This window comes from Hibiscus syriacus, unplaced genomic scaffold (genome assembly GCF_006381635.1).
Source record: "Hibiscus syriacus cultivar Baekdansim isolate YM2019G1 unplaced genomic scaffold, ASM638163v2 tig00112503_pilon, whole genome shotgun sequence".
In the NCBI taxonomy this organism is placed as follows: domain Eukaryota; kingdom Viridiplantae; phylum Streptophyta; class Magnoliopsida; order Malvales; family Malvaceae; genus Hibiscus; species Hibiscus syriacus.
In genome coordinates this window covers 1805392-1831993 of record NW_024063349.1, presented here as the reverse complement: position 1 = coordinate 1831993, position 26602 = coordinate 1805392, and the positions used below count along the sequence as shown (strand labels likewise).

At 33.2% G+C, this 26602-nt stretch overlaps 1 non-coding gene and 1 pseudogene across 1 annotated transcript; one reads left to right on the top strand and one right to left on the bottom strand.

Moving 5' to 3' along the window:
• Positions 1-1767: 1767 nt before the first annotated feature.
• Positions 1768-11847, bottom strand: LOC120180857 (annotated as a pseudogene).
• Positions 11848-17735: 5888 nt separating this feature from the next.
• On the top strand, positions 17736-17818 carry TRNAL-UAA. Its single transcript has one exon. It is a non-coding gene; the product is annotated as a tRNA-Leu (tRNA).
• The last annotated feature ends 8784 nt before the right edge of the window (positions 17819-26602 follow it).

Below are 26602 nucleotides of genomic sequence, written 5' to 3'. Positions count from 1 at the left end.
GGTTTAAGGATCAATATTGAAAAGACAGAGTATTTATGTTCAAACTTCAATGGGAACCAAAACGATGAAGATGTAGAAGTATGCATAGAAGGACACGTTCTCCCCTCAAAGGATTGTTTCAAGTACCTAGGGTCTATGATACATAAAGATGGGGGTGTAGATGATGACGTTACACACCGTATAAAGGCGGGATGGCTAAAGTGGAGGGCCGCTACTGGAGTTCTGTGTGACAAGAAGGTCCCTCTAAAACTTAAGGGAAAATTTTATAGAATGGCAATAAGACCAGCGCTGTTGTATGGATCAGAATGTTGGGCAACCAAGAAGGATCACGTAAGGAGGATTGAGGCTGCAGAAATGAGAATGCTTCGATGGACATGTGGTAAGACTCTGAGGGATATGACGACAAACTCTGCTATTAGGATGTCCTTGGGGGTGGTGTCTGTTTCCGAAAAATTGAGGGAGGGAAGACTACGGTGGTTTGGGCATGTCCTTAGGCGACTACCGTCGGATGCGGTAAGGAGGGTAGAGTCGATTACAGTCGACGGTGCCAGAAGGAAAGGACGACCAAGGCGAAAGTGGGAAGACTGCTTGAGATCTGATTTGAGGGATTTAGCCCTTACCGAAGACATGACCTCTGATAGGAAAATATGGAGGCTAAAGACTAGGGTAGTCGAGTAGTGTGGGTCACATCTATAGGGTGTATCACATCTGTCTTCTTTTAATGTCTTTGTAGTATTTTCCATGACTTATACTTTTTATACGTTTCTGTTATTGGTATTTATGAAGGATTTGAACTGGGCTTGCTAACGTTTACTTCTGTGTATCATTCTCTTCATGTTTCCTCTTTTAAATTTAGCAGGATCTTATCTTATGTTTATGTCTATATGCAGAGATTCTTTCGCAGGGATAATTATGCAGGGATTAATTCCCGTTACAGACGCACATATGATTTTAATGACTGCATATGAATATTGTTTAGCTATGTATTTATGTATTTATTTATACATGCATTGCATTTTATCTAAATTTTTAATTTTCTGACTGCCGGAGGTCTTCCACGGAAGTTACTCTCAACCTGGCGTTGGGGGTAGCCTACTACCCTACCTCCCCCTTACCCCATACATATGGGAATTGGGTTTTGTTGTTGTTGTTGTTGTTGTTGTCAAAAAAATCTAACATAAAATGATTTAAATTATCAATTAAACATTATTTCATGATGATATGTGAAAATATATTAAGTAAAAATATAAATTTCATTTTTTCATTAAAATTATTTAATGATAGATGATTTATTTTATTAATAATAAAAATTAAATAATTAAATTAAATTAAATTAAAATTTTGTGATTTAAATAAAAGTTGAACTTAAGTTTAGTGATCTAGAATACAAGTTGCCTCATTAATTCAGCTAAACACAGTGGTTTGCAAAACCGAGTAAACTTGGTCATTTTAGGGCGTAATTCCCATATTAAGAAGTTTTCATATTGTTTTGCTGAGTTATACTTCGTCCCTGTCGTTGCATATCGTAAACCCCAAACACCTTGGGATTGTGAACTCCGCTCGTTTTTCTCTTAATCTTCGTTGCTTGTTAAGGGATAAAAACGTTTATGGCCGTGTGCATGGCTGGAGGGTTGAAGATTGCCTGGTTCATATGACTTGTTTGTCGTAGGAATTTTTTTTATCAATTAGAATTTGACAGAGTTTGTTGAAGCTGATTTCTGAGAAATTGTTCAAAATCTAAGTAATTACAACCTTGTTAAACAGTATACTGAGCCCTACTCGGCTTTGTGGTTATGGGTCATACAAGGATTTTCATATTTCCCTACAAACCAATTCAGTATTGTAAATTACAATTCCCTCTCTCTTGTTATTTCGTCAATGTTGACTTGTTTGGACTCTAATGAATGTTCTACCATTTACTCATCTTCGGCTGCCCCCTTACCTTTTCCTCTGCTCAACTTGCTGGCTGGGAAATGCAGCCTGGCCATTAGAGGACGGGGTGCTCGTGATTGCAGGTCGAATCCCCTCACACAAATATAACCTGCAATTTATCGTCAAATAATATTGAGAAATCAGAGTAAATTCTTGAAATGATCGTACATTCGCACATTTTTCAGGTATTGGAATGACTAGGTTCAATTGCCAAATAGATTCAGAATAAAATGTGCAGAAAAGGGTAAGTTTTCTATTATTGAAGGCTGTCTTTGAGATTGTATAAGTAATGCTTGCAGTTTGGGTTGGTAAATACATTTTGAAATTACGCTGTGAGCATGCGAATGCTATAATTTTTCATTACTTTGGTTGCATTTGGATGGGCTGGGAGGGATTGGACCCTCGGGGTCCAATGACGAAAGCAGCTATGGTGCAGTCGAGTTGTTGTCACCAAGCATTCAAATGATCTGGTAGATTGTGGGGATATCAAATATGTAATTTTCTTATTTCTTATTTCTTTAAGGATCCAAGCGTTATTTCAGGATAGATAGAATTAGTGCACTTATGATAACATAAATGATTTTAGGTTAACTACTTTTCTTTGTTAAGCTAAGTTACGAGTTGGTTGATCAGAGATGTCATTGTTAACTGTTAAGGTATGAGTTGAAATGTCAAAGATGTAAAGGGCTTAATTTCTTCCTTGATATTCCAGGAGTTGAAGTACTGTTAACTATAATTTGTTTCGCTAATTTTAATGTTTTAATGTTTATGTGACCTAAAGACTAAAAGTAAGAACATGGGTACTTATAGGTAACTTTTCGAATCAAGGGCAAACAGCATGACAGAAAGTTAAAATAGTTGGTAATTCTCACCTCTCCAGAAGCAGTGCTGAATTTCTACTGTTGTTAAGCCTAATAGGTCAAAAACATAAACGAATTCAGTGTTTGATCTTGCTCTATTATCAGTAACACTTGTTGAAAACTTCTAACCTTTAAATATTGAAGGTATGGAGGTCCCAAAGTAGACCATTCTCCTTGGCAGGTTCCATAGCCATTCCCTTGGAACATCAATTGGGTTCAGACTTGAATCATGGTCAGCAAAAACCTGCATCGCAATAGTATTTTTCTTTACTTGCCTGATGAAGATTAAAATGAGATTAAAATGTGAAGGAATTGGTTGAACCTAAGTGCTGATCTTACCTCATTAACTTGGAAGTATGTGCCATTTAGGGGAAAGCTCCCTCTCATTGCTGTACGACATGGTATCTGCTTATGATGTTTTATGATATTGGTTAGCGCATGATATCTGAATTACTAATCCTGCATGCAGTTGTATGTTTCTTCATAGCATGAATCACATATTTTCTTACTAAAAGTGTTCCTCTGACTATCTGGGATTCTGCTTCGTGGATATTGTTGCAAGAGAAACATGTCTTCTCATCACACAATTTGCCACGCTCTTGTGAATTGCACCTACTTTGAGGCTGTTGAATGGAGTTTGGCATTTCACCTTGTGCACGCATTCATGCATTTAGGGAAACTAATCAGGATTTGATTAAAACATTTATACCTCCCTTTGCATATATCACCGAAAATTGCAAAATATATGTATTCTTGAGGTCTAAATATATTTGTTAAACCATATCAGTAAATGTTGTCCATACCTGGTGTCCATATGGCAAGAAGGTATTGCATGAGTCATCAGCTTCTCGTTTATCCAACTGTAATTTTACCTTAAGCAGCTAACTAAGAAAACTGAATATGAAAATACTTTGTTTGAATAAAGTTAGGAAAAACTAACCTCTTTTAGAAGAGGGTGAGAATCTGGAAGTTCGTAGCTGTAGCATGGTTCAAGGAGTGGAGGGAAACTAAACAATTAGTACAAAATGAAAAGATTTCTCATAACATTTACGGTTGGTTTTGTGCCATTTCTTGCAAAAAAAAAAAAAAAAATCTATTTTTTCAAGGTCAATTAAAGTTCTTTAGTGCTAAAGCTTGAAATTTTTATGTTCAAATTTAAGCTTGATTTTACGTTGATATAGAGCTAACACAATCTTTAATTAAATACTTAATTGTTGTTTCTCTATTTTCAAGAATTCAGAGATGGAAAGTGCCTACTTACACATGGTGCTCTGTTCTTAGCCGATTGAAATTCTTGAGTTTGGGTGTGGGGATAGATGCAGCTTCTGGTGTTAAAGCAACTAACGCCTTTGACATGTTCCCTTCTTGTAGTTGCATATTATTTTGAATATAATCATGCAAATTCTGGGTGAATTCTTCCATGTCAAGCTTGATTGTCGGAATTTCCTCAGGATTCTTGTAGAATATGTCCTCAATGTCATTCTCTGCTACTTGTGTGCTATCAGGTTCTGGGCTTGTTGGCTCTTCAATTATGGGGTCACAGTTATTGACCCTGGATTTTGCTTGTAGCTGCCAGTTTGCTTCAGACTCACAGTTCATATCTGATTGTTCAATTGGCTGGGAAAAGGGCAGTAATTGATCAATAATGTCAGCATGATTATGATAAGGTGTTCTGTTTTCTGTTGCACTGACAATGCTTTTCTCCTCGGGCCCTGGCAGGGCAAGCCTTGCACTGCATTAGCATGGTTTATGATTAAGTTAATTTGTCTTCTGAAATGAGTTGCAATTTCTCTACACGATCACTGCTATTCTCCATTATGATATTTATTGTTAATAATGTTGGTTGTTCTAGTCCATAGTATGTCCTAGTCTTTAGGAATTTGTTATGAAATCTGTTCCTAGTTTTTAGCTAGCACTTCTGTTTCTGTTTTAATTGCTAAGTTTAGCTTTCAGCCGTTATATGTACTACCTATTAAAGGCTTATTTGCTGAATAGAGAATATATGATTTTGTGCTTCCTTTTTACTTTATTCTTCCTGTTATCGTTTATTGACTTACTGCTATTCTCCATTATCTTATTTATTGAATTACTGCTATTATGTATTATCTTGTTGGCAGAGCATGCATAATAAGAATAAATAGTTTGACACTACCCTATTGATGGAAGATTTTCTTATGTAAAAACCGCATCTTTTGTTCTTGTCAAATTTTTGGTCTCCGTATGGTGACTTAATAGCTTGATCTATTTGTAAATTCAGTTGGGTTTTTTTTTTGGCTTTCTAAGGCTTCCTGTTTTATCTATAAACTTTTGGACGAGTATAGAAACTGTTATAGATTTGCAGATTAGCATATATTGATATATTTCACTTGAAGTACATTTGAGAAGTTAAAATTTGAAATTTTTTGTAAGCAAACCTTGCAAATGCACTGGCAAAATGTCTGCATTCTCCTCTCATTGGACATGCATTACAGTTTGGTTTGCTTTTTGTACAGAAAACCTGCATAAATCACAGAGAATTTTTTCCTTATCAGTCTTAATTTGTTGCTGGTCAGCAGTGAAGTAAGTTTCTTCACTTTAAACATATATAGAGCAAACCTTTCCAAACGTGATCATCTGATAATGTAGCTCGTACCTGTTTAGTAAATAGTACAATGAATTAGCAAACATGAAGTTCTATAAGAAATTTGTTTTGCCTTATGGAATAAATGCATTTGCTTGTCAAGTACTAAAGAGAAGTGGTTCTTTACAATGTTCGTTGATCAAGCTTGCATAGTCGAGGCCATAAATACTTTTGGATGGATTCCAGGACAGGGTACCTAGGTAGGAAGAACAGATTCAACAGTTTTCTTGTTAAATATACTGTTTTGTATCTGTATCTGTTGATTGATAATTAAAATACTCACAGCTCTAGGAGATGCAACTGAAGGGACTCTGGCAGTGGTTGAAGGGGGACCCATCCCAATCTCACTGCTATACGTCCAACATTTGTGTCAACCTGTCAGGCAAATATGAAAGTTGAATTCTGCCTCTCCTGCCATCATTAGTTACACAATTAACTTACTGGAAAAGCGAGATGGTGAAGTGTCAGAAGCCGCACACACTCCACACTTTTCAGCCCCAGTCCTCTAAAACTTAGCAGGTACTCTCTACAACAAGGAATGATGTTTAAGCAGCTTCCATTTGTTAAAAGAATAAAAGAAGATGTGGAAGTAATTTTCAGATTTAGATATGCCACTAATATGTTAGATGCCAAAATGATCTTTTGAATGCGTTTAAGTCTACATGTTAGACTCCTTTGGCTTACTTTGCCTTGTCTGGCGGAACATCCCTCAACCACTCCAGGTCAATGCTTCCATGATCTCTAACCAGTCGATTGAGAAAATCCTAAGTAGAACTCATTTACAATCAGCCATTATGCAGTAAACATAGTAAAACATCTGATAAATTTACCCTACAATGTTATACTTTTACCTTAATTCTCTCAGCGAGCACGTTATTCATCCCTCGATCCTTGATTGTCTTAGAAATCTCATCAACATCTGTACATCTCACTGCTTCCCAGTCTAATGAGTCCATTGTCTTCTCTGTTCTTTCTCTTTTCCTTCCATTGCCTTCTGCCTGTTTTCTTAAGTTATCCCAGTCAAAATAATTGTTTTTCTCTTTCTTGGCGCTTCTGCCTTTTGATTTTGAACTGCTGGCATTCATCTGATTGATATCCTCATCAGATGAAGAGTTGTTTGTATACAAGTTTGATTTTAAACTGCTGGCATTCATCCGATTGAGCTCCTCATTAGATGAAGAGTTGTTTGTATACAAGTTTGACTCTTGCATTTTCTGTTGTGGGCTTCTTTGATTGTCAAAAGCAGTATAGCTTTCCCTAATATCAAGGATTCTTTCAGAATGTTTTGGTGGATTTAGCCCCAATGTTTCTTCGTTTTGCAGACCGGCTGGTAATCCAACAAGGTTTCTGGGATCTTGACAGTGGGAAACTATTGTCTCAGCATGTTGACCGTGGTTGCTTGGTTGGTTACTTTCCCTAGATGATTGTGAGACCACCTGTGCACATATCGTGGAATCATTTTGATTTTCTGTGCGACAGGCTGATTCTTCAGTTAAGGAAATTTCTCCATTTTTGATGTTTTCATCTTTCGTCATAGAAACCTCAGAGAATCTTGCTTCTTCTTCGAAAATCTGTTCAATTTCTCTTCTTTTTGAGTTTGGAGCTAGATGTGGATGATAATTAGGTGATGGGATTATGTCTTCTCCAGTGAAGCTTTTAGGACATTCTGAATCATCACAATGTTCTCTTTGGTAGTGGAGTTTGCTTCTTCCAGCCTTGTCATTTATAGGAATATTTTGAGGACAGTAAATTTCATGTACCCTGGCGGATCCAACCAAATGCAAAAGCTCTAAGAAAGAAGTAGAGCCATCCAAGATGTTAAAAGTAGGCCCCTTATTCTGATCACTCCCTTCCGTGTTTCTCTCTGAGCATGAACGAGTTTCAGTAGTTTGAACCAAGGAAAGATCCACAGCATTTTCAGATGAAACTACAGAATTTTGAGATGAGAGGGCATCATTTGCCTCATCATCTCCTTTGAAGAATTCAGTTCCACTGCCAATAGTATCCATTGACTTCGATTCATTTGTTGATCTTACAATATCAGTGCTACTTACAGAAGATTCTTTGCCGTTGAGAACCTCTTTTTCTTTAGAGTGTCCATAGCCATTAACAGTCATTGAGCTTGGGTCACCAGCTGGCTGAATTGACATCTTTGCGTCCCACTTTAAAGTCTCTTCTGGCTCCAATACATAGAATTCTCCTCCTTCAACTAAGCTTGTCTCCTCTTCATGGTACGGCTTTTTGAGAGGAAAAAGTGCAGCAAGAGACATGAACGCAGAACTGCCACAAGTGGAGCTGAAATTAGAACATTTCTTATTTACTGTTTATGCTATTAAATGTTCTTAGGAATTTTGGCTTGTGCCTTACCTAGAAAGATGGTCAGAGACATTCTGGGTAAGAAAGACTCCAATCACGGAGTCCACAACTGATCCTTTCCACGGAGAGAAGCGTCGGTCCCCTGCAGAAATGGTATTGTACTCTTATGAAGAAAATAGATTACCTCGTAGAGAGAGAGAGAAAGAGAGAGAGAATGCCTTTTATATTCTAATATATGAACATGCAATGAATTACCTTAACCAATTGAGTTACATGTCATGGTAGATTTCATTTTACTTCACTTTTATAGAGAATTTTTTTATGCAATTTATTCTTTCACAGTGAAGTTTCCTTTTCCCACCATTTCACTTTTTTTTCTGAACACCTTTTTGTATAAAATAGAATCTGCCTCTCTCCATTAGCATAACATGGGTGAGCTAAATTGTGTCTCTTACTGCAATAGCATACACTGAAACCTCATTTTACATCATGATATATTATCTTATCGTAAAATAATATATGTAGTTGAATAGTTTTGAGCAAATGTTCGTAAAACAATTATTCTGAAGTGCTATTTAAGTATTACAAAACTATGTTACCTTGTACAAGGTGCATGCGTGCGATAAATGAGTCTGCACGTCCTTGAAATACCATCCTTTCTTCTTCCCACCATTTTACCTTCTCTTCATCAGTTCCATCTATACCTTCACTATTGATATTTTCTAAGAGAAGCTTCCATACTCTATTTGTTTCTTCATCCAGCTCGACCTTAGGCCTTGGGCGTCGTTTCTTGGTAGGACCAAACTGGACAATGGTTCCATCCCTATAGAGTACAAGTGCATTCTGCTCTTTGTATTTGATATTGTAGGGGACGATTGCATTCTGCTCTTTGTATCTCAAATTGCAGGGGACAAGTTCATTCTGTTCTTTGTATCTCAATTGTAGGGGACTCTTGCATTCTGCTCTTTATATGTAATAGGAATACCTTCCCTGTTAATGTCTAAATGGTTGGATTGTTCAACAAGTGCATCAGAAGAAAACATTTGTTTCCACATTGTAGCTGAATTTACTCGACAGGTTCTCTTCCTTGTTCTCTTCTTTTTTGCCAGTTTTGCTTTTATCTCTGTGATGAGAACTTCTATGCTTGTATGAGGTCGGTCTGAGTTCCCAGTGTCCCGCATGACATGATCAATTGGTGATTGGTTGCTGTTGCATTCTGTGTACCTTTTACATTGTGCAATTCCATTAAGTGAAGCCAAGTTTCTTACCCGTGTGATTCCTCTGGTTCTCTTTTTCTTTAGACTTTGGGTTGGAATTGAAGCCAAGATGCAATTAAAAGTTTGTGTTTTATTCAGAGAAAAACTTCTTGCTTCATCAAGTTTTGCTGGAACTCCACTAGAACTAAATTGATGGGGATTCGCTTTAGTGTTATCTACCAGACATGCTTCAGCAGGCACAAGACTTTTTACATCGGTTACGGATGTTGGGGCACTAGACATAACATAATTTTTTCCCTTCACAGTTCTTTTTCTCCTGCTAACTTTTGCAAATTGCATCCCTTGAGTCAGCTGGTATATGCATAAATTATTGTACCGACTCCCCTGTGAATTTATAGTACTGGCATCTGCATGTTGAGCAGCTGTAGAATTGTTTGTCTGCAATTGACTTGCTTGTCCCCACTCCAGTACTGAGCTGGCGCAACCGTTTACTGTCCTTGAATTTAAGTTGAAGGTGGGCTTGAATGCAGCACCTCCTCCTGTTTCTTGTCCTTCCTTGTCAAAATTTAAAGCCCTTGCGCATGATTTCCTGTTGTGCTGGAGTGTTTCTGGTACATGTTCACTTTCTAGTATGGTAATCACTGAGTCTTTTCTCAGACCCATTCTTCTCACGTACCTTTTCTTATGTGTTGAATTCTCAACATTTGTTTCTCCTATAGGGGTTGCTGCATCTTCACTTGGTCCATTCTTTCGTACATATTTTCTCTTACCTGTTGGGTTTTCTTGAGAATCATTGGGCTTTGGAGTGATCGACTTTTTGGTCCTTGGTTTTCCCTCTCCAATTACCTTGGGCCTGTGCTTTCGCCTCCTTTGTTTCTGCTGTGGGGTTCTGTTAAGGTCAATAAGATGGCCACCTCCAGCATCAAGATTCTGATTTTCCTTGCTTGGTGTAGCAGCTGGGGATGACTCCGCAACAGGCTTTTGGATCTCTCTACTGCATTGAAGTGCATCGATGTCAACCGTAGCAGCAGCCCATTCATTTGCTTTTGTATCTCTTGCCTCAGTTGTCCTGTTCTCTACATATAAATCTTTTTTTTCTGAAAAATCTTTCCTTTCTGCATTTTTGGCCTTACATGGAGTGACAGGGGCAAAGTCAATGAGTGCATCCATTGCCTCAGCAGGCAGGTTCAGGTCATACGGAATCTGGGAAGGAATGTCATCTATAAACACAATGTAAGTTACACTACATTCATATGATTGAACTAGAAAAGTTTGAACTTTGAAAGAGTTAAAGAAGAGAAGAATCTTGTTGTCTTTGAAACTATGCTTTCCGACAAGTTGCAGGGTGTGTGTGCTTTTTGGGGTTTATATTTCCCTGGTTTTAAGTAAAAGAAATAACAATCTAATTCTCTGTATTGCATCAGAAGTGATTAAAAATAAATCAAGAGTGGGCTACGACTAGTGATGGAGAATGGGAATGCTTGATATCCTGTTTTAATACTCATTCTGATTACCAATTTGATTGTCATTCATCTTGCAGGATTTCTGTTCTTACTCATATCTGAAATTCTTAATTTGTCTCTCATACTACCTTTAACAGTTTTTGGGTCTTTCTGGCAACTTATTGACATTATGGTGCTGTAATATATATAGAGAAAATATAAATGAAAAAAAAATGGAAGTTAAACTTATGCTTACTTTGATGGTTTGTTGGTGTGCAATTGCCATCAATCCGTAAGTATTGTTGCGCTGATAAATTTGCAGGCACCGGTAATAGCCCAGCAGAACTATATTGTAGATGGTGTCCATCGATTCCCTCAAATGCCGCTGTCATAGTTGTAGCTGAGGCTGCATTTACAAGGGTGAAAAGATCTGCAAAGGGAGCATTGCCGAGTTCACCCCGGTTCAGCGAAATGCAGTTATTACCAACCGAAACTGCCATCGAATTATTAATTCCTCCATCTACTTCAGCCGAATCGGAACATGCAACTACTCTACCAGGTTGAGATTCCTGAGTAAACCCATAAGAGAATCTTTCTAAGCCTACACAATTTGCTTGAAATAACTGGTTTCCTTGTCTCTCAGCATGGATCACTGGTGGTTCTGGGAGAACAGACCGGAAAAGGGTTACTGGAATCAGTGGATGCTGGAATTCATACTGTTCTTGGCCCTGTTTGCTCATTTTTTTCCCAATCTTCTCAGTTTATAAAAGTTTCAGCTGAATTCTCCCACCGACCAGACAAAACCTGTGCTCAGGTCTTGAGCACAGCCTTCATGTCAAAATCCAGTCTTTGCCTGAAATTTGCTTATCCAGGTAAGCCAACCTCCTTTTCTATAAACCTCTTTTTTGTTGAAGGTATCCTGATTGAAAAAAGAAAAGAAAAAGAAATTTCAGCATGGATAAAACAGGTAGAGACAGTAGTATCCTGCTTAAGGTTAAGCAATACCACTGAAACCCAGAACTGGTAATTCCCTAAAAATGCATCATGGAAACATAGCTCCATAAATTGATGGATCTTTTACAGATCATCTTTGTGCCTGCCATTTCACGTTAAACACAGTGATGAGAGAGGAGGAAGAAGAAAATTATAAAATTATATTAGAATTTTGAATGGTATATGGATAAAAGACAGCAAAGCTAAGCTGCAACAATAAAAAAAGAAAGAAAATATCAACAGATTCCCTCTGTATCTCCATGGATAATGCTACCTTATATTTTCTGTTGCCGAACTATATTGACTTCAAAAAATAAAATGAAAAAGAACTCCAAATCAAACTTAGGAAAAAAAAAACCTTTAAAATCTAAGGATTACCAGAAAAGTGTATCAATGCTGGAGATCTGAGAATCACCCGTAGCCCAAGGGAATGAAAATAATCACTCCTAGAAGTGAGAGAAAGATGTAATGCAAGTAAAAAAGAAAGAAAGAGAGACCAGTTCAGTTATTTATTAGTACATGCCTTTAACATTTATAACTAAAAGAGTTTAAGTTTATATTTTAACGTTTTAATGATATAGTAATCTTATTAAAAGTTTAATTAGAATTTTTTTTAGTACAGTTGAAGCTTACATAACATTTTAGCTAAAGGAATATTATAGCCGGAATTCTTTTGAACGTATTATAGTTAGGATGCCAACCTTTTTTAAATTTTAAAATTAATAAAAAAATATATCAAAACATAATTTTAAACGTTTATTCTTTTGAAGTGTTTTGGCTAATAAAATCTAATTTATGCACAAACCAAACGACTTCAGTGATTAAGAATTGTTGTTATTTTTTGAAGTTCTGGGTTTGAGCACCACGTATGTAGGAGTATTAACGTTCAATGTTAAATGATTGAGAGTATTTAAATAGATATTATCTTGTATTCATCTAATTTGACACGTTTTCATGCTGTTTTCATTTCTAGTTTGTTTGACATTTTTAAGAATAAATCTTTTATATATTAATATTGAATTTTATAAACATAGTTTTAATCAGGGTTTTAAAAAACAGTCCGCGATCGCGATTTCGGTCGTGATATAGCGGTTTCCCCGCCGTCCGAGTTACCTGCGACGACCGCAATAGCGTCCGCGACCGCAATAGCGCACGCGACGGTCGTAATCACGGTAAATCCGAAATAATCGAAAACGAGACCGTGACCGCAATTTGAAACCCTGATTTTAATATTATTATGTATATTATTTAGGTTTATAGGTTTAGACAGATTTAAATTTAGATTTAAAATTTATAGAGTGACAATTAAAATTTCTAATTTAAAATTATTTAAATATATCAAATGGTATATTAAGTAAATATATTTATTAAATAATTCCTTTGACTATTAGTGGTTAATGAGCCGTAGGATTACTTCTAGAAACAATATTATCGAAATGTAACATTATTTGATATATTACTTAAATGTTGTACTATCTTATTTGATTTGTTTGATAATAATATAAGATTATAGTGTTTGATTGAAGGAATATAAAATTATTGAATTGTATATTTTGCCATATTGTCCCTCTAATATTTTTTTTTGATAGAAGTCGCTAGTTTTATTAAATATAAAAAATATTCAATTTACAATGAAGATTTATAACCACAATCATAAATTAAATACATAATACAAACATTTTCTTATAATTATTAACACAAGAAATTAGTCCATTAAGATTACAAAAGGATGCTTAAAAAACCTAACCAAATAATCTCGAGTAAAAGGTAGATACAAACAGATCTAACTGCATCGGTAAACGAATCTCAAAAGATGATCAAGCTATTGAAAGACCACTAACAAATCGTAAATCAAAGTCGAGCGACGTAAGAAAATTATCCATGAACACAAATTGAGTATCCAAATTCAATCTGAGTGTCCAAAGCAAGGCAAATCAACATAATAACAAATAAAGGTCTTGATCAGTTGTGACGGTGCCAAATCTAATTCTGAGAAAAAAGATAAACGAAAATAACGATCAAACGATCGAAAATGTGCATAAAGACATAGAAAAATATGTCATAAAAACATAATTATTAAAAATTAAACAAATAAAAAAAATAAAGATGTGATATAATAAAATAAAATAAAAACAATGAATACTGACAGCTGGTGACCAGTACCAATGTTTATGTCGGCATCGCTCATAAAGATAAAAAAGATGTGATATAATAAAATAAAATAAAAGAAATGAATACTGACAGTTGGTGATCCGTACCAATGTTTATGCCGGCATCGATTATAAAGATAAAAAAGAGAGACTAATGACGACCAAGAATTAATTTTTTAAAAATACAAAAACATACTTACACTGATATATGTATGTATATATTTATTTCTTGTATCATATTTACACCTATGTAGTTATGCGAAAATGAAATGATTCTTTTGGATTTATTCTCTTATTTCATGAACATTTTTTATTCAAACTAACAAAATTTGTTAAATACATATCAACAATCAGTTGATTTAGTTGGACGATGCACTAGATCTCTTAAACAAGGCAGAGGTTTGAATATTGACGTTTGCGAATAGAGCAAATTGGGTTGCGAGGATCGTTCTTATCTCTGCATGATTGATTGATCAATAGATCGGATACTTGTTATTATAAAAAAAATGTCTAATACCTAAAAAATCAGAAGGAACGCCATTTTTTAGTTAAAAAGTGCTATATTCTTATAAAAAAAAGTGCTATTATAGAAAATATTTTATTATTATTAGAGGGAATACTCCTAAACTAAACAGAATATATAATTTTGGGGAAACAATTCTCTTAATAATGGATTTCCCCTGAACCAAACGTCCTCTTAATGCGGTTAATTCTATATTTATTATAATGAAAGTAAGTTTAAAGGTAATTAATACGTGAATTTAGAAGTAAATGGCGGCAGGGCCACTGAATACGAGAATTTATTAATAAATTCGATTCATCACTTCATTCGTAATTATAACTAATAAAATTTATTTATCTTAAAATTATTTCTAAATAATTACTCATTCTTTATTTTTATGTAAAAAAAGATGAAGATTCAAGTTAAAAAATTGAAATGTATAAATTTTATGTGAGTTGAGTCTACTTAATACTTAACTGATTAGGGCGTTGTGAAGCGGCGAGGATTGAACCAAACACGTGATCAAACGCAACAAGAAGGAAAAACAAGAAATCAAAGCAAATCTACGTGGCGATAAGGTCTTGACACTTAGCACGTGATAAGCGTGTCAACAGTCGATGTCTGATACAGTTCATACGCCGTTAAATTCCTCCGTTACCGTTAGGGGTCGGTATTGTGGTCCCATTAGTTGTCTGAAAGTGTACGGTTTACTTTACTCAAAAGGGTAAATTATCAAAACAGACACTTTTGTTTTTCATTTTTTGTCATCAAATTAAAAAATAATAAAATTTTAATTATGAATAAAATACACAAATGATTATTTAACAATAGGATATTATTTTATTAAGTATTCTGATTATTAAAAGTTATAAAATAGTTCATCGACTATAGAGAGCTACTTTATTAAGTCTTTTAACTATTAAAAATTACAAAACAATTATCCGATTATGTATTACGTTCTAAATTATTTTAATAATTGAGACTTCAATATTTATTAAACTTTTTATATATTAAAATTATAATATTTGAAAATTGAAATTCTTTTTATATCATAAGAAAATTTATGCATGGTTTATAACATTTAAAGTTATTTTATTGTACGAATTAAATAATTTTAATATTAAAATAAATTATTATTATTTTTAAAGATTTTAAATTTAAACACATTACCTGCACGAGTATTTAAACGGTTATCGTCAAATGATTATTAATTTATTAAACTGATCTACATTATAATCAGTGAAAAATAATTATGTTCGCTTTGACCGTACACTATCAGTGTTTGTGGACTCCCAATCCCATTTGGGGAATCTTATCTGATTTATTGTTCTGTTTTTGGGCATTGCTAAACTCACTCACCGTTTGCCTTCGCCCTTGGTGCTTTTTACCTTTTTCTTCTGTCTTTACTGCTGGATTTTGATTGCTCTGATTTTCTTCATTAAATTGACATGTAATGTGGGGCCTGCTGTTGATACAAATTTTTCATATTTTGTGTATTTAACAAGAAAAAATAAATAATTAAATGAACTAATTTATATTAGTGGTTAAAGAAAATTATTGTTTTTTTCCAGATATTATGAGTTTGAACACCAGATGATTGAACGTATTTAAAACAAATACTGAATTGTAATCATCTTTATAGCTTAATAAAAAAATATATAAGTTAATGAAATTCCCCTAAACTTTATCCTCTGGCTAAATAACAACATAAGGACTTGAGCTTTGTTTCTTCTTCTTTTATATCACTTACCACTAACTAAATAATGGTCCAAATGTCTAGCAAGGCTTTACTTCTCCAAACTTCCAATTAAGTCCTCGAATCATCACTTACATAATTATCTTTCTTTTCCCTTTTTTATTTTCTAAAAATAAAAAATAGGTATTTATCATCACATCTCCAAATTCAATAATATTAAATGTTGGGTAAACAACACATTTAATATCTAAACTATTAGTTTTGTTTCGTTTTAGTACCAAATTTTTTATTTTTTCAAAAGCATACCTAACGTTTACTTTTTGTTTCATTTCAGTATCCCGCTGTTAAAAACTTAACGGAACTGTTGCATTGGTATTTTATGGGTAGATTACATCATTTATTACTTAACTATCTTCTCACTCCTTTTTGGTCACTAAAATTTAAAGATTTCCAATTTAACCACTCAACTTTCAAATTACTCATGTTTTAATCACTCTAATTTATTTTTTAATAATTTTATTATATGACATTTTTATTATTTTTTATTAGTATATAATTAAATAAAAATGATTAAGTTTGAAAGATAGAGTGATTAAATTATGAGTAATTTGAAAGTTAAGTAATTAAATTAAAAAATAAAATTCAGTGACCAAAATAGGAGTGAGAAGATAGTTGAGTGGTAAATGATGTAATTTATCCATAAAAAAGTGCCAATGTTGTAACAGTTCCACATAGTTTTTAATGGCAAATATCAAAATGAAACAAAAAGTAAACGTTAAATATTATTTTAAAACAAATGAAATATAGATACTAAAACGAATAAAACTGATAGTTTAGTTGCTAAACGTGTAGTTTACCCTAAAATGTTTTATACATCTCTACCTAAATCCGATGAAGCCCACTATCAACACCTTCTTGGAATATTAGTAATGTAGAACTTCCATTTTTACTTTAATTTTAATTTGGTCCTTATACTTTATTTTTACTTTAGTTCTTACTTTAAAATCTTTATAAATTCATTTAGTTAATTTTATTCCTCTATTAATATAATCATTAATAATTATATTTTCAATCAAAATCTCAAATAAACTATTAAAATAGGTGAATTTTAGGTTCTCAATAAAACTTTTGGTTTTCATTTTAAATTTCAGGTATTGGAATTCAGGGCATTACAATATACCTTGGCCAAACGGTTTTTTAACGGGGATGGGATTAGCATATACATATAGTTTGTGATGAAATTGAAATGCTTAAAAGTTCGGGAACCAATTTAATATGAGAGTCATAGTTTTTTTAACAAGACATATCAATTTGATTAATCCTAAATAATTTCACTCTATTGAGTTTGAATCTTAACCAAGATATAGGTATAAATTAGGTTAACATACGAGACCAATGGTCCTTTACCACCGTGCCCTGTGCTATAAACAATCCAAGCAGAGGGCTCATATTTGATGAATGATGAATGTATTCGTAGCTGCAGTCTTTCTCCCACACACACACACAGACAAAAAAAAAACAGACAAAAAAAAACTAAAGTAGATTTTGTTTTGAATCTCAACTCAATGGTTATATATTTTCACAGCCAATTTTAATGCCAGTGTTCACAATAAATAAAATCCGCAAACTTTATGAGATAATAGTTATTTTGAGCATTGTAGTAATTTTTTTTGTTGCCCTCCCGGTTTCAATGTTTCGTCTTGATTAATTCGGGCCGACCAGCGTTACACACCTGACTTTGGTGGGTGAGTCTCCCAATAGGGATTTTCTGTAGACACGAGAATTCAAACTTGAAACCTTGCTTAAGCGATATCAAGCTGCTTACCACTTGAACCGATCCATGTTGATTTAGCATCATAGTAATTTTAAGAGAATGTTAATGTTGTCGTTAGAGGAGTGTCAGTAAGCTAAGAGATAAGAGTTCATACTCAATGGTGCAACAGGTTTGTACCTTAATGTCATAAATAAGGATAATAATATTTTATATTGAGGCTTATACATTAGATAGCAGGTTTGCCCGAGAGGTTAAGGGGGAAGACTTAAGATCTTCTGCACATAAGTGCGCGTGGGTTCGATCCCCACAGCCTGCAACTTTTTTTTGGGTTAATTTAATCAATAAGCCTTCAACTTTAAATTTTTCCAATCGAATCCTCAAATTATAAATAACATTTCAGTAAAGTTATTCAACTTGTTCTGTAAAAAGGAATTTTAAGGGTTAGTTGCACCAAAAGCATCTAAATTATGTGTCAAATTTTAAATTGGTGCCTAAACGTTAAAATAATTTAATTGAACCAGTAAACTATCCATAGTTTTTCAATCAAATCCTCACATGTCAAATAATACCAAAAGATCATTACTACTAAACCACAGCTAGGCATTTAAATAAACCAATGAAAGTTTCATGAATGCTAAACTTGAGCTAAATTTCCAACACTTCTTTCCCACGTCAAACACCACTAAAATTACAATTTCAATTCCCTTTCCTCTCCGTATATGGTACTAACATATGAAGTTTAATAACTAATGGCAGCTGAACTCAAAAATTCCTTAATCTATTCTAAATGCCGTGAGAGTACAAAGAGATTTTTTGTTATCCGATTTCCTAGTTTCGGTCATAAAGAAGAAACAAATGGTTTTTCTCTTTCTACATTTTTTTAATTAATCTCCAAATGAAGAGAAATGATTAGTGTTGGATTAAAATTAATAATTATGAACACATATATAATGTATGATGTTATTATAAAGTATGACATAGAATTAAATGATTGATTATGCTATTATAAAGTATGAAGCATAATATTTTTTTTCAAAAAATGATAAGATTGAAATGACACTACTTCTGATTTCTTTGATGTCTATAAAGAATAAGGTCAAGGAAATGTGAGAGATTACATTATGGATATGTTCCATATTGTTTCAAGACTTAAGACACTTAAGATCGAGTTTTTCTAAAAGATTACATGTTCGTATGATTTCAGTATTGCTTCCTAGACAGTTCATCCAACTCAAAATTAATTACAACTATAAAAAGGAGAAATGGAATCTAAATGAGCTCGTTTTTCATTGTGTGAAAGGAAGAAAATTGAAACATAATAAGTTTAACAATACTCATTTAACAAGTGCATCTAAAGAAAAGGGAAAAAATGGAAAATAAGAATGTAGTTGTTAAGGGTCAACTCAAAAGAAATAAAAAATTGTAGAAGTTTATTCTATTTTATAACAAGTCAAGATATGTGAGGAAAAATTGAACTCCAAAACAGTGAACAACTACTTTAGTTATTCTGAACGATCTATGGGCTATAAGTTTTATGATCCCATAATTATGATTATTTTTAAAGCGAGATCAATAATGTTTTTGAGGATGTTGAGTTTGGATGGAAAAATAAAGTTAGAGACATTATTTTTTTAGGATGAATTAGGGTTTCTATAATTGATCAAGAAGTGAATCAAGAACTTCAACAAAATAATGTTAACAATTCTCCATTCAAGGTGAGATAATTGTTTTGAAAGAATAAACTCAACAACCTCAAAGAAAAAGTGTTATTAAAGAGATCCACGATATGAGAGAAATGATATTTTAGATGATTAAGTTGTATTTTCCCAACAAATAAGGATGTCAATGGAGTGATGGAAGATGATCCAATCAACTTTCGTTATGTTATAAAAGTTCTAACTCTCATAAGTGGATATATGCCATGTAAGAAGAGTATAAGTTTACACAAGAAAATAAAATTTTAGAACTTGTCTCATTACCTGAAAGTGCAAAGCTAATTGTTTATAAATAGACATTTAAAATCAAGAGGATGAAAATGATGGCATTGAGAGGTGTAAGACATGTCTTGTATTTAAAATATATACTAAAAAAGAAGACAATAATTTTATAGAGATTTTCTCTATAGTTTAATTGAAAGATTCTTTCAAGATAATAATGATACTTGTTGCTCATATTTGATTTTGAATTACAAAAGATGAATTTCAAGATTGTAATTCTCATTGGTAACATTTATGAGATGATTTATACAGTGTAATCAACAAATTGTGTCTGATGATATAAAATTAATGATATGCAAATTAAGAAATGAGCTTAAGTATGACTCTTATAAGTGGCCTAACAAATTTCAGAAAAATTGATTCTCTCTTTTTGTTTTGAGATGAATTTGATTGATGAATCTTGTTTAGTGCCTTAAGAATTATTTTGAAACTAGAAAATGTTCTTTATGCTTCAAAAATAAATGAGGAGTTTAATGTGTTAGGATTTTTGGAAGCTCGAATCGACAACCGAAACGGTTTGTAAAAAGGGGTTGGAACAGTTTTTGTGTTTAGGGAGTAAGGAGATTGAAAGATAGAGAGTTGCACAGTGATTTATAGTGGTTCAACTTCTCAACCAAGTCTACACCCACTACCTTAGCTCCTCACCAAGGATTTTTCAACAAATTTACTAATTTGTTCTTTCTTTTTAAGGACAAAGAGATAACCTTACAACTCCCTAGTTTTTCCGGGCTAAACTAGAACCTTTCCCCTTTTATAAAATGATAAGAAATGTAAACAAGAAAAACTCTCTAAGGTATGTGTTTACAAGAATTAAACTCATAAGAACAAAATATTTACAAGAGAAAGATGAAATAAGACTGAAAAACTCTTCTCTTGTGTTTGATTGCTTGGATAGTTGTTCTCTTGCTTCTTCAAGTGTCCTTAGCTTGTATTTATAGCTTGGAATGTGTTTGATGTCGTATATAACCGTTGGGGATGTTTTGAGGCAGTTTGAGGATGATTTTTCTACTAAAAAAGGTTACCCATAACATGGTGCATTGGTGCACTATCAAGGTGAATCGATACCCCTTCATTAAATTCAAATAAACTAGCCGTTGCAGCTCTGGTGCATGGATGCACAGCAAGGTGCATGGATGCACAACAGGGTGCATGGATGCACAGCAGAGTGCATCGATGCACTAATTGCATTCAAAATAGAATGTGTGCATCGATGCACTAGTGGCAGGTGCATGGATGCACTGTAGGGGTGCATGGATGCACTTTGACACCCTTTAGCATTTTTGCTCAAATCCGAATTTAATGGACTTTGAATTATTTTTGAAATCTTTTTAAAACTTTGAATAATTCAATTCAAGTCCAAAATCATTTTGCCTTTAAATTTTTATATCGAAACATAATTCAACAATCTCCCCTTTTGATATAACAAAAATATTTGAAAATTTGTTTTGGCAAAACTCCCCCTTAATAAAATGTTTAATGAAAAAGATATCAATTGTTAACAAAATGATATCAATTGTTACCAATTGTTTGAAAATATATGAACATGTTAAGCTCCCCCTTTTCATTAAGAAATTAAAATTTTCAAACCAAACTTCTCCCCCTTTTTGTTATATAAAAAATAATTCAATCTTTGAAGTTCAAAATAACTTTGGAGAGTAAGTAGTAATTTTGACATTTTAAAACTTATTTGAAAAATCAAAGCTCCCCCTCAATAAATGCATTCCAAAAAAAAATTTAGCTTTAAGAACTTGACACTTAAACAAAATTGAATTTCAACAAAGAAACAAACATGTTAGTAGTACATGAAATTCAATATATCCAAGTCTAAAATACTTTATGCAATATTAATTATTGAAATTAAGTGCATATGCATAAAGTTTTCCAAAAATGTTATGCATTTGAAAATTTTGATATCAATTGTTAGAGAGATATCATTTTCATTTAAATCACATGCATAAACATTTAAATTTAGGTCAAAATTTAAAATTTGTAAAATCAAAGTTTTTGAAAAATTGATATCAATTGTTAGAGATATATCATTTGCATTAAAACCAATTTTGACCAAAATTTTATTATGATGAACTAAAAATAAAAAAAATCATTAAAAATTTAAAATGTTCATCATAACCATTTTTTTTAACATACATGAGATTAAAAACAATGCATAATCATTTAAAATCAAAACTCATGCATGCATAAATCCTATGAGCAACCAAATAACTAAAATTAAAACTTTAAGCTTAGAGGTTACTCATTCCTTTTCATGTGTTGCTAGAGCATCTTGATATCATCATTTTCATCATCATTGCTCCCACACACCTACAAGAGATATTTAAGTAGATTTTGGTATCCAAATTGCTTTGGATCCTTGAACGTTAGTTTCAATGCCCCTTGTTCCTTTCGGAACCCATACTTGTCTAATTTTAAAACGTTTTCCTTTCTTCAAAGGACAAGTATGTTCCATATGACCATGATAATGGAAATGTGAGCATTTTTCCATATTTAAACATAATAAGTTGTTTTTAGAAATTAATTCTTTTCTTTTATTAAGCTTTCAAGCTTAACTTCTAACTCAAAATTTCTTTTTCTAAATCATTTATTTTGATTTTGAAAGCTCTAAATTATTTTTCAAATTTCATTTTGATTTTCAAAATCAACTTTTGCTTTCAAAATCAAATTATCTTTAATTTTGAGTTTTGAAATTAATTTCGTATTTGGAATTCATGGTCTTAAATCCCAAATTCAACCTATAAGCATCTTGTAACTCATCAAAAGTAAATGAATTAAATTCATTTGAGTTAGAAGATACCTCAAATTCTTCTTGAGTGGTCTTGAGGCATAGGTTGAATACCTCATCTTCATCATTGGAATCACCTTCATCACTCCAAGATGCAACAAATGTCTTCTTCCCCTTTTTCTTTAGAAGAGGACATTCATACTTGACATGCCCCTTTCTTTGACAATTGAAACATACCGGGGGTCTCTTATTCTTGGTTGATTCATGTTTCACTTCCTTGGAAATTATGAATCTCTTGAGTTCCTTCAAGAGCTTGACCATCTCTTTTTCTTGTTCATCATCGTCTTCATCCACCTCATCACTTTAATCTTGATAGCTTTCATTGGTGGATTTGAAGGCAATGCCTACCTCTCCTCCTCTTCTTGTTTTTCTTCTCCTCATTTTCTTCATCTTCCTTCACCCTCATCATGAGTGAGAAGGGAACCAATTAGCTCGTCGAGAGTGAGATACTTTAGGTTTCTTGCTTCGATAATGACCGTCTTCTTTGATTGCCACTCCATTGGAAGAGAGTAGATTATCTTCCTCACAAGCTTCTCATTTGAGATTACTTCTCCATATCCCTTGAGACCGTTGACAATCACGGAAAATCTATCTGTCATAGCTTTGATGTCTTCATCGGGTTTCATCTTAAAGTTCTCGTAGCTATGGTTGAGAAGACTTTTCTTTGATTCCCTCACTTCGTCGGTTCCTTCATGAGTGACTTGGAGCATATCCCAAATCTCTTTGGCACTGGAACAAGATGAGATTCTTCTATATTCATTTGGGCCTAAAGCACATAATAGAATATGTATAGCCTTAGAATTAAGCTGCAAATTTTTCTGCTCTTCTCTACTTCAATCGTTGTACTTGCCGGATGGAGAGGAGTAACTGTCATGATTGAGTTCCAAGCTCCTAGATTGTAGGATTGAATAAAGTACATCATCTTTCTTTCAATGTGCATAATTTGCTCCATTGAAGAAGGGTGACTTGTTGACCGGTGTGAATCCATAGTTAGGCTCTGATACCAATTGAAGGGATTTTCGGAAGCTCAAATCGATAAACCGGAACGGTTTGTAAAAAGGGGTTGAAACGGTTTTTGTGTTTAGGGAGTAAGGAGATTGAAAGATAGAGAGTTGTACTGCGATTTATAGTGGTTCGACTTCTCAACCAAGTCTACATCTACTAGCTTAGCTCCTCACCAAGGATTTTTCAACAAATTCACTAATTTGTTCTTTCTTTTTAAGGACAAAGAGATAACCTTACAACTCCCTAGTTTTTTCGAGCTAAACTAGACCTTTCCCCTTTTACAAAAGGATAAGAAATGTAAACAAGAAAACCTCTCTAAGGTATGGTTTACAAGAATTAAGCTCACAAGAACAAATATTTACAAGAGAAAGATGAAATAAGAATGAAAAACTCTTCTCTTGTGTTGATTGCTTGGATAATTGTTCTCTGCTTCTTCAAGTGTCTTAGCTTGTATTATAGCTTGGAATGTGTTTGATGTCGTATATAACCATTGGGATGTTTTGGAGCCGTTTGGGGATGATTTTTCTACTAAAAAGGTTACCCATACATGATGCATCGGTGCACTATCAAGGTACATCGATACCCCTTCATTAAATTCAAATAAAACTAGTCGTTACTAGCCGTTGCAGCCTAGTGCATGGATGCATAGCAGGATGCATCGATGCACTAATTGCATTCGAAATGGAGTTCATGGATGCACTACATGGTGCATCGATGCACTACAGGGGTGCATGGATGCACTTTGACACCCTTTAGCATTTTTGCTCAAATTAGAATTTAATGGACTTTAAATTATTTTTGAAACCTTTTTAAAACTTTGAATAAATTCAATTCAAGTCCAAAAACATTTTGCCTTTAAATTTGTTATATCGAAACATAATTCAACATAATGTATACTTAAGTTTATCATATTCAGCATAGATTTTAACTTTAGGTTATTAAGAAAATATTTAAACAATTTGAGTATGAATCGCTAGATGATAGAGAAAATATTACATGTTCACATATTAGAGGTATGATAAGTAAGAGATCATCAGGTATACAGACTTCAATTTATTGTAATATGGATGCAAAATTTTATTGCATGAACTATAATTATGGATTGAATAGAAAGACTATTTAAGTTATTTTGTGACAAAAAACTGCAGTCTGTTATTCCATAAACAACAAGAACACCTTAAAGTCTAACAACATAGACAATATGTTTTTGGTTGTTAAAGAAATTTCAAAATGTTTAAGTGTCTATAAAGCATATTGGTACAAACTCATGATTGTGCACTTACTAAGAGAATATCCACCTAAATCTTTCATGACACTACATATGGGTGTAATATTGTGGATATTAGTTTTAATGAGATTTTGTAATTTTAAAATGCTCGCGTTTGTTATTAGGGATGGCAACGGGCCGGGTTCGGACGGGTATTGGTCCCCCGTCCCCGTTTAAAAAATCCGTACCCATCCCCGCTTAAAAACCGCGGGGATTTAAACGGGATCCCATCGGGTAATCGAGGAAAACCGCAGGGAACGAGTATCCATGTTTAGCATAAACGGTATTTAAACGGGTATCGGGCGGTATATATATTAAATTAAATATATAAATATTATATATATATTTTAAATTAAATTAAATTATTAATATTATATATATATAATAATTATTTTAATTTTATCGGGCCTGGTATCGGGCTGGGTAATCAGGTAATCAGGGCGGGGTTAAAACCCGTCCCCATCCCATCCCCATCCCCGTCCCCATTTACATAAACGGTTTTCCCCCGTCCCTGTTTAGCATAAACGATTGTCCCATCCCTGTTTAATCGGTTTCGATTTTTCCCATCGGGTTCAGGATTTTTTGCCATCCCTATTTGTTATAGACACAATTTCAGTTACTTTACTTGAAAGTTATTTTGCAGAAATAAGTTTATTTTGATTTATGCATACTTTAGTTTTGGTAAATTTGATTTCACTAATATTAAAGGACCATTTCTGTTTTTTTTTTGTACTCAAAAAATTTAGGGTAAAGGGTGCCTCCCCCAGTTCAGGGCCAATTTAAAGAGGACCAATTGAAAAAAAGAGAGCATATTTAGTTCACATTACATGTAGTTTCCATGCTATACTCCACGATTGATCTATTCCATTCGACTATATTTGTATATGTGATCATATATGGATCTAGTCGTGATGACATGACATGCTGCTTTTGATCTTATATGGATATAGTTGATGGATGAGATTATTATCGAAAACATATTACATAATATAATTTTGAGCTCATAAGATTATACATTTTTCAGGAAACATATTTGCTCGTGGGAGATTGTTAGATTAAAATCAAACTAGGGACATATATGTATAATATGATGCTATTGTAAAGTATAACGCAAAATTAAGTGACCAATTATGTTGTAAGTGTCATAATTATTAAAGTGTCGTGAAAATAAAAGTGTAGATATCATAAGTTGTATTTATAATTTGATGAGGGGTAAAATTATAAATACTTATAAATTATTTTAATATTCATTTATCTAAAGAAACTAGTGGTCCCCAAGAAATATGTTAACTTTTATACTCTTATCTCATTAGAGTTTTTTACGGCAAGAGCAAACTTTTTTTTTGAAGATTACAACAACCTTTAGACAATCTCCATCGATTGATTTAGATATGATTTCACAAATCTAGTATTGCATTTTATTATTGATGATTTGACATGATTAGATCATGAGTTTTGATTTAATATATTGGGTGACATCAATACATCGGCAAGTCAGATCGTTGAGAATCAATTAATATTTTAATTTGAAAGATTTTATAATTTTGATTTATTACCCATTTAAATTTATGAGGTAATAGTTATTTTGAACATCATTGTAGTTTTAAGAGAATGTTAATGTTAGAGGAGTGTCGGTAAGCTAAGAGATAAGGGTTCATGCTCAATGGTGCAATAGGTTTGTGCCTTGTTGTCATAAGTGGCAATCATAGTAGTTTTAGATTGAGCTACAAACTTTCGAACAGCAGGTTTGCCCGAGAGGTTAAGGGGGAAGACTTAAGATCTTCTGCACATTAGTGCGCGTTGGTTCGAACCTCACAGCCTGCAATAATTTTCGTTTGGGATAACTGAATCAAAAGCCTCCAAATTTTAGGTTAATTTTAAATTGATCTCTAAACATTAAAATAATTTAATTGAATCGTTAAACTATCCATAACTTTTAAATCAGATCCTTACATGTCAAATAATACCAAAAGATAGGGGTGTTCAAAAAACCGTTTGAATCAAAAGCCTCCAAATTTTAGGTTAATTTAAATT